Genomic DNA, 9,791 nt, shown 5'->3' on the forward strand with positions numbered 1-9,791 from the left:
ACATGTTAATAAATAGGGAAATGATGTATGATGTATCATTCATCATCACATTCCAATTTCCAGCCAATCACAGTTGGCATCCTCACTTTTCTGTCCTTACTTTTTATCCTCAATATGTACATTGCTCAGCGAATCAAAATCATCGCTATGGGGTGCTCAGCCAATCACATCATCGCTAGTATGGGGTACACACAAACACACAAAGCTGGGCATAGGTGATCAAATTCGGGTAAATAGTACTGGTTTCTAAGAGTAAAATGACTAACTCTGATGATTTACTGACGCTTTTACATTATATGATTTCATGAGAATATGTAATTCCATCAAGGCAATGGAGTGGCATGGAAGGCATACGTACACAACCTTTCTTATCATTAGCCTAAGATGGGCTTTTTCCTGCAGGTACAGTACAGCTGAATACTTATTATGTTATTGGTCTGCATTTATACAGTGTGAAAGACCCTTGAAAAGACAGACTAACAGCGCCTCTGACATGATGTGAACGTAATGCAGCCTCTTTTGTTCAGAGGCAAGGGGGGAGCCTTTTCAGATAACTCACCATTATGTGATGTGATGGGTGGTGGAGGAGAGAGAGAGGGATGGAGAGAGAGAGAGAGAGCGGGGGGGGACTGAGATGGGAGAAAGAAGGCTTTTGTTCCTCCCTCAGCTTATCAACAGAACTGGGTACCAATCTGCCTTCCTCCCATTGCATTCCTCCCTGAAAGGAATCTGGCCCGGCCCAAAGTGCACTAGCTGTACACTGTACTCAGGCAGGGGTGCCCACACTTTTTTGACTTGAGAGCTACTTTCAAAATGACTGGCTCAACCAGATCTACCTACCGAAAAAAGAATATTATACCATTGCTGAAAATAGTTTCAATATATGGAATAGTGTTACATATAAGACAAATGCACTTGGAATGGAGAAATGGAATAGGTAGGTAATTTGTATTTAATCTGTAATGCTATCGATGTTTGTGCACAGCAACACTCTTGAAAACAAAATATTGCATTGTGGGTTTAAGCTGACAGGCCCTTTTTGATATCAATCAATGAATCAAGTCACATTAATTCAAGTAGCAGATGCCGAAAATATGTTTTTTATACTTTTTTTAGGGGCATGTCATGTGATCTAAATATCATAAGATTTTATTCGACTAAATCTACAGTTGATTTAGTCGAACAAAATGTATTTTGGCGGGCCTTGATGCCGACGTAATGACTGTTTGGTTTTTTTCACTTGCTGAAAGTAGCTGATCTACAAGCCCACGTGTCGCACTGTGACAAGCTTGTAGATCGGCTATTTTTTCAGCATGCAACTAATTGTAAAATGAGTTGACTTATACTGGATCTCTTGTCCACTAGTCCCTTCCTAACATTTTTTAGTCTAGTTTTTATTTGTTGACGAAATTGTCAGTATATTTAGTCATAGTTTTAGTCATCATAGCTTAGTTTTTATTTAGTTTCCATTTAGTTTTAGTCAGTGAAAAAAGGGACATTTTTCGTCTTTGTTTTAGTCGACGAAATCAACACTGCTTTGTACTGCTAGTAAAAGTAGCAATACCACAATTTAAATTAGACATACTTAGAAGTAAAAGTCCTACATTCAGAAATGTATAAAACCACAAATGTATTGGCGTCAAAACGTACTTGACATACAAAACGTAAAAGGAGTCATCATGCCGAATGACCCATTTGAGAAATCATCATTTTAACGTTGCAGCTGGTAATGGTGGGGATGATTTTAATTGTCTCTGCCAGGCAGACAACTCATTACTCTGTGTGAGAGAGAGAGAGAGAGAGAGAGGGAAAAAATCACACTCTTGTGAAGTGAGGGGCGCCCACTGTATTTATACGTTTCACGTGTCATCATTTAGGCCCTCTAAACAAACATTAGACCAAGTCCATAGACGTCATCATGGCTGGCAAAACGATTTAGGTCATATAAGTTCTAACGTTTTAAAAAGTCCATAGACTGCCACATGCGTAACCTTCACGAAATGAAATGCTCTTGAACTGAAAGTATATACCTCGAATATTTTACTTAAGTACAGTTACTTGTGTAAATGTACTAAATGTGTCTACTTTCCACCACTGCCTATACTGTAGCAGAGACCGAGGAAAAACGTGATTCACGTCATCATCTGTTTTCAGGCCATTTCTGATATTAATTACCATTAAATGGTCTAAGAAGAGCTTTTATTTCCAGTCCAGGAAGACTGTAGATGAGTCAGATAGAGAGGAAATTCAAGAGCAAAACAGCCACATGCACAAATGCACATGCAGGCGAGCTGGCTGTGTGTGTGTGCGTGTGCGTGTGCGTGTGCGTGTGCGTGTGCGTGCGTGTGTGTGTGCGTGTGCGTGCGTGTGCGTGTGAACGTCTTGGGAGTTTGGTTATTGACTCCGCACAGCTGGAGGGTCTCAAAACCACAATACCATCTGCAAGTGATCGGGTCCGGTTCTGGGCCCGGCCAACCCCCCAGCATTACACAGTACATACGTGGTATATAGACACTAATGCAGGGTTGTCTTTGACACGTTGCTGCTGGCGGGTCACGGAATGAGACTGGACAATAATATAAATATTATTATTTTGTGTAGATTGTAGATAACGCCTTTCCAAGTGTTCTGTATATCACTTCTCATTTTGGCCAAATTAAAGAAAATGCATTTTAACCTATATTGCTCAGCTCCTACAGCCTAGAAAGCAGACAGATCTTATATTAGTCTGGAGATGCCATCAGGCTACAGCTCCTATGTGTTGTTGTGTGCGTGCTTTTATATTAGACCCAGGATTCAAATCCTTCCACCTGTGGAAAACCACACATCTACCGCTCACAGGAGGCTTATGAGCTTGTGGAGGAATGTATATGTATACTGAATACATACATTCATGTATACTGTATACATGGTGGAGGAAGTAGAAACATAGCATTAACTAGAAATGCACTCTGTCGAGGTGCCAACTTGCGCCTTGCACACAAGTGCCATACATGGCCTACTGTACAGTACAGTAGGCCATACATGGCCTACTGTACAGTACAGGTGTGTGCGGTGGTTGGATATGTATACATTCATTCAGGAGACACCGTTCCCACAAGTGTTAATAGTTAATCACGTGTTTGTGTTGATGATGTATATAACATTATAGTTGTTGGTTCCTATACTGTTATTTAACTCGGCTTCAGCTATAAGGTTATAGCAGCAAGTCAGGCATCCCTTTTCAAGCTATTTCGTCATGCCGATCAGACAGAGCAGGGAGTGCCAGGGACCTACGTACGTAGTTACACTTCAAGACAGTTAAGATGTTGTTTCCGACAATCACACACCCATATATACTCTTTCTCAGTTCCCCCACCACCCAATATTATTATTTTCCTTTATCCGTGTCTATATCCCATTCTGACCTGGCACCCATTTTGGTGTTGGCATCATGTTATGCTTTAGCTATTGAAAAATAGCAGATCTACAAGCTCATAGCGCGCCACCGAGTGGCGCGATACGAGCTTGTAGGTCTGCTATTTTTGAAAAATTCGAAGAACGACTGACATTTTTAGAATCTGATCTCAGGTCAGAATGGGTTAATCAGACCAGTGTGTGTCCCGTGGAAACCTCGTATGAATCTGATCTCAGGTCAGAATGGGATAAAGACTGCTATAAGACGGGATTCATCTCTCTAAGTTACTGCCGAGTCTTGTGTATAGTTTTTCCACTTTGATCACGTTGACAGTCGGGGCTTTATTTCTTACCAGTCTATTCCTTACCAGTCGTTCCCAGTTCTACTAATCTCAAGGGGAACCCCTATAGTTGCTCTGATGAAGTCTGATGATGTCTTATTATTATTAACCCATTCTGACCTGAGATCAGATTCATACGAGGTTTCCCCTGGACACACACTGGTCTGATGAACCCATTCTGACCTGAGATCAGATTTAAAAAAATGTCAGTCGTTCTTCGATTTTTCAAAAATAGCAGACCTACAAGCTCGTATCGCGCCACTCGGTGGCGCGCTACGAGCTTGTAGATCTGCTATTTTTCAATAGCTAAAGCATAACATGATGCTAACACCAAAACGGGTTCCCGGTCAGAATGGGTTATTATCTGATATGTACAACATGCAAGAACCTCACAAGTCTATGAGCAAGAATACATTATTCTGTTCTTTCTTTTCATCCCGTCCATCTGCCTGTCCCTTCTCTCAACCTGCCAGCTACTGTATGTACAGTACAGTACAGTACAGTACACAGCTCCTGTAAACAGTCCTTATGTAGTATAATCTGCCAAGAAGACCAACCAACACACACAGCGCACGTCCGTTTATATTTCATCGGCTTGGTCGAGTGAAACGAAGTGTGTATACGTTTATTTTGGTAAAACTTTGAATGAATTTCTTTGACACTTTATTATTTTCCTTCCTTTTTCCTCGTTGCTATATATAATATATATATTAATATACATTATACCCAAGATTCATCTCTCACTCTCACCTTTACTTACTGCCAAGTTTTCTGTAGGCATTTCCAATTTTCCACTATACGAGCATGTTGGCAGTCATGCTTTAGTTATCCCTCCAGTCCTTCCCAGTTATATTGCTGCCATATTAACCCATTCTGACCTGAGATCAGATTCATACGAGGTTTCCACTGGACACACACTGGTCTCATTAACCCATTCTGACCCGAGATCAGATTCTAAAAATGTCAGTCGTTCTTCGATTTTTCAAAAATAGCAGACCTACAAGCTCGTAGCGCGCCACTCGGTGGCGCGCTACGAGCTTGTAGGTCTGCTATTTTTCAATAGCTATAAAGCATAACATGATGCGAACACCTAAATGGGTTCCCGTTCAGAAGGGGTTAATCTCAAGGGGCGGACTATGTGGAGGTGAACATGCAGCACATAATTATGTTTATCACAGTTCACTTTTAATCTGAAATGTAATATTTATTCAATGCCTTTGGATTGTTTCATAATTGGTGAACATTATTCCCTTCTGCGGGGGTACAAACGGAAGACTTCCTTGTTTGCATCTGATAGATGAAGGCGTTATTCTAATATGACAGATTTATGCATTTAATAATGTGGATGCAAAAAAACAAAAGATTCTGTATGATAATCCAAACATTCAGTCTTCATTATTATACTTGCAGCTTAAAGTGCTAAAAAGGAAGATATTCATTATTAAACTAATTTATTCTGCTATATAGAACAGCACGTTCGGTAACACTTTTCTGGGACATTCTCAAAAAAGAAAAGTGGTTGAAATGTGGTTGTTGACGTGAACACACATCCTGCCTTCACACCAAACTAAACATCACACTAAGAACTAATGAGCCTCCATCTGGTGTACCTCCTGATACACACTGGACACTCCATCCATACACGACACCAGAGCATCTACACTAGGGCTGTGAATCTTTGGGTGTCCCACGCAGTGTTGTTTTCGTCAACTAAAACTAAGACGATAAATGTTCGTCGACTACCTTTTTCCACTGACAAAAACGAATGGAAACTACATGAAAACTAAGCTATGACGACTAAAACTAAGACTAGATATACTGACAATTTCGTCGACAAATAAAAACTAGACTAAAATGTTAGGAAAGGACTAGTGGACAAGAGATCCACAGTAAGTCATTTTACTCTTGGTTGCATGCTGAAAATAGCTGCTCTACAAGCTCACAACGCGTCGCATTGCCCCGATTCTTGGGGTCACGATTCAATTCAGAATCGATTTTTTTCCATTCAACTCGATTCTCAATCCAAAAACGTTTTTTTTTTTAAATTCAAAAGCATTTTTTTTTTTCAGATTCAAAACGATTCTCTATTCAAAATGATTCTCGATTCAATACATAGGATTTCATCACAATCTACTCCAGTCTTGAACTGAAGTGACTATACTACAGTAACTTGAAAATGACTGAAAACATGTTTACTGTGATTAGGGTAAAAGCTTACATTTCATATCACAAACACCATGTAGTGAAAACTCCTGTAACTATAACCAAAGAAATAATAATAGAAATAATCGTTTTTTTGGAAATTATGAATCGATTTTGAATCGTTCATAACGGGAATCGTGATTCTAATTCGAATAGATATTTTTTGACACCCCTACTCTACACAGTCAAATCCTTCATTTAACTAGTCTGAGAGTGAACAAATGTATAACAAATGGTTCCATAAGGCAGTGGTTCCCAAACTTTTTCGTGCAGTCAAGGACCCCCAAATCAACATTTATCAGGCCACCACGTGCGGACCCCAATTAGAAAACACATGCCATGCAGTGACCCCGATAAGGGAGGATTTTCACGGCTCTAGCAGTGATTCCGAAACATATTAATTTCACGGACCCCCCGATTTAATGGCATTTCTATCTCTGGTACACCCAATTTATAATGTAAAACCACTGTTAATTTAATTCTGAGTGTACAAATGGAACCAAATGGACCCGTTCCATGTGTACACTCAGAGTTACAGACCCATAAGGGTCCATTTGGTTCCTCTAATTGAGCTAGGTACCCCCTGGAACTCCCTCAAGTACCCCTAGGGGTCCCCGGACCCTGGCCGAGGAACCAGTGCCATAAGGAACCCTTTTGGTTACTCTTGCAGAGTTAGAGGCTAGTTAATTCTAGCCTACTGTGTAAGCTGCGTTGACACCAAAAGGCCAGTTCACATGTGAAATATGCTGTTCTGTGCCAAACAAGAGACACGGTTGGATGGCACTTACACCCGCCTTCTAATGAGAGCACAAAATCTGTCTTGGAAGAGCCACCCATCGACTAATCTAATATTACGGCAACCTTCCCCGTGTTTCTTCACTGGTCCGATCCAGAAGAACACAGTTTGTCGGCCACTGCTGTATACAGAGCTGACAATGAGGTTATATCTTCCCTTCTTCTCTGGAGTCCTGCCTCAAAGCAGACCAGAGCTACAGAAAACTGTAATTTCCCTGATGTCATCGCTATAGGGACACATGCATCGGTAATATGGCAATGAAGGACCGGGAAGTCTGGCGTAATATTATGAAATCCACGATCGAAAAATGATGATGATGATACATGTGCCAGTCAATAATACCCATACCCAGAGGACTATTTACATTTTTGCATGAAATTATTTGCCTTAGTGTACTGTATCATATACTGTACGGTAAATCATGGTAATTTGACTAATTTCTCATCCATAGCTCATGTTTTTTTATTCATTCATTCATAAAAGCGGTATGGTCTGTTTACAGACCTTATATTGTGCCCATAAATTCTCCTTTATTCCGTGCATGGCAGCAACAAAGAGAGCAGCCAGGTACCATATAATATAATGACAGAATTGAAATGAATTTCTAGCTTGCACATAAAGGCAACGCCACGAGAGATCATGATAGTCGCTGCAGCTGCTGAAGGTTGTCACGCACAATGCACAATGTGGTCTAATTTGACAGACAAAAGACGCTCCGCCCAGCGGAGAGGAGATGTGACTGATGAGACAGACGCAATTGAGAGGTATGGATGGCAGGTATGGCCTATCGCTCATTAACCCATTCTGACCGGGAACCCGTTTTGGTGTCGGCATCATGTTATGCTTTAGCTATTGAAAAATAGCAGATCTACAAGCTCATAGCGCGCCACGAGCTTGTAGGTCTGCGACTGACATTTTTAGACTGACATTTTTAGAATCTGATCTCAGGTCAGAATGGGTTCATCAGACCAGTGTGTGTCCAGTGGAAACCTCGTATGAATCTGATCTCAGGTCAGAATGGGTTAAAAAGAAGACGGAGAGACAAACAATCATCTGATCCACACAATACATGCAGCCTTTTTTGTTCAGGACATTTCATCCATTAGCGTGCATGCGTGCATGCGTGCAAGAGAGAGAGATGCAGAATTATTGTATTAGATGTTTTTGGTCATGATGGCAGAGCCGAATAGAAAGGTCTCTTTTTGTCCGTCTACCTCCCTGTTGCCATGCAGGGCGTATAAACACATTTTCCTCTCCGTCGATGTGGGCTCGCCGTCTGTCTGTCGCCACCACCCCACAGGCTGTGCGTGCTGGGTTTCCACGGCGACAGAGATATTAACCCATTCTGACCCGAGATCAGATTAAAAAAAATGTCTTCTACACATCCTGACAGTTTTCCATTCTGACCCGAGATCAGATTCTAAAAAAAATTGTCTTCTATGTCAGTCGCTCTTCGATAAAAAAAAAAAATAGCAGACCTACAAGCTCGTAGCGCGCCACTCGGTGGCGCGCTATGAGCTTGTAGATCTGCTATTTTTCAATAGTTAAAGCATAACATAATGCTAACACCAAAATGGCTTCCCGCCCAGAATGGGTTAAATGCGACTGTGTGACTCTGTTCTGTATGAATTAATGAATTTATAGTCCAAAATGTACGAAGGTGTTGCTCGCCAAAACAGCCGATCTACAAGTTCACGACGTGTTGCATCACAATGCGTTGTTGAGCATGTAGATCGGCTATTTTGGCACGCGACACTGTCTTTTTGATTGAAATTGATTGAAAAATGTATTAACAGTTTGCAGAATTACAGTACATTTTAAGCACAAACTCAATACAAAGACTGTTAACTGTGAGTGGACGAGCCAATTAAGCATTACACTTGTTTACAACAGGGTCCACCATGTTCAATTCATCATACCGTGATGTATAAATCATTGGTTTTGTCGTCTCCTCACTCTACTCTACGGCCGGGCGGGCATGCCTGGCAAGCAAAACATGTACAAATCAATACTCACAGGCAGACGCCTCCATATTTCAATCTGAGCTGTAATGTTATAGCGCCCTTAGGGGTGTTTTCTGAGCTCCAGCCTAGCAAAAAAAAAAAACGCCCTCAGGCAATCTTTGGTTGTTCCACCAAGTCTGGAGTGAAATCTAAAAGGTGACAGAGGGTCACTTCCATCACAGCACACCATAACGTTTGGAGCAACCTGCCCAGCGGGATTCATGATGCAGCCACAGGCAGGCAGCATACTGTGAATGATTTGGGCTAATGGTATAAATGGAACATTTTGTTCTGCATTTTGCTTTGTGTATTAGTGGCGCTCCTCTATTTAGGCTACCACTTTACTGGTTTGTCTGATTTACAACCCAAAAAATTATTCAACAACAAATATTAGTGATGCACGGTATATACGGCCGCAGAAAAGATTCGGCAGAAAATGGCTAAAAAAATGCATTTCCGGCCTATTTGGGTTTCGGCCCCGAATAGGCAGAAAATATATCACAGAATAGTGTATGCAATTAATGTATTCAAAAGAGCTGAATAAATGTTTCATGGACCCATAATAGTGATTATTATTTAAGTTAAGTTTTGCCATAACCATTTATTTTGCCATGAATCAGGTAAGCTATAAGGTACAGCCATGACGGCAATGGCAGGAAAAAATATATATAATATTAATCATATTCGGATATTCGGTATTCGGCTAACTGTTTCCTATATTCGGTTTCGGCCAAGAATTTCCCTTTCAGTGCATCCCTAACAAATATTTTACATAATATATATATATATATATATATATATATATATATACACACACACCGCTGTGGTTTATTGCGACAGTACGTAGTTTACTATGAACACCTGCATCTCCCGTCTGTCCGTCAGTCACGCCTCCATGTGTGACCACATCTGACAAAATGGTCCTCATCTCGACCAGAGTAATTTAGTTCAGTTTTTATATGGTCAGTCACGCCTCGTGACCATAATTATATGTACCTACTTCCTGACCCTACCGGGTCGTGGAAGTGATTGGTCATCACTCACCACCCAACA

Source organism: Protomyctophum bolini (genome assembly GCF_963924005.1).
Source record: "Protomyctophum bolini genome assembly, chromosome: 14".
In the NCBI taxonomy this organism is placed as follows: domain Eukaryota; kingdom Metazoa; phylum Chordata; class Actinopteri; order Myctophiformes; family Myctophidae; genus Protomyctophum; species Protomyctophum bolini.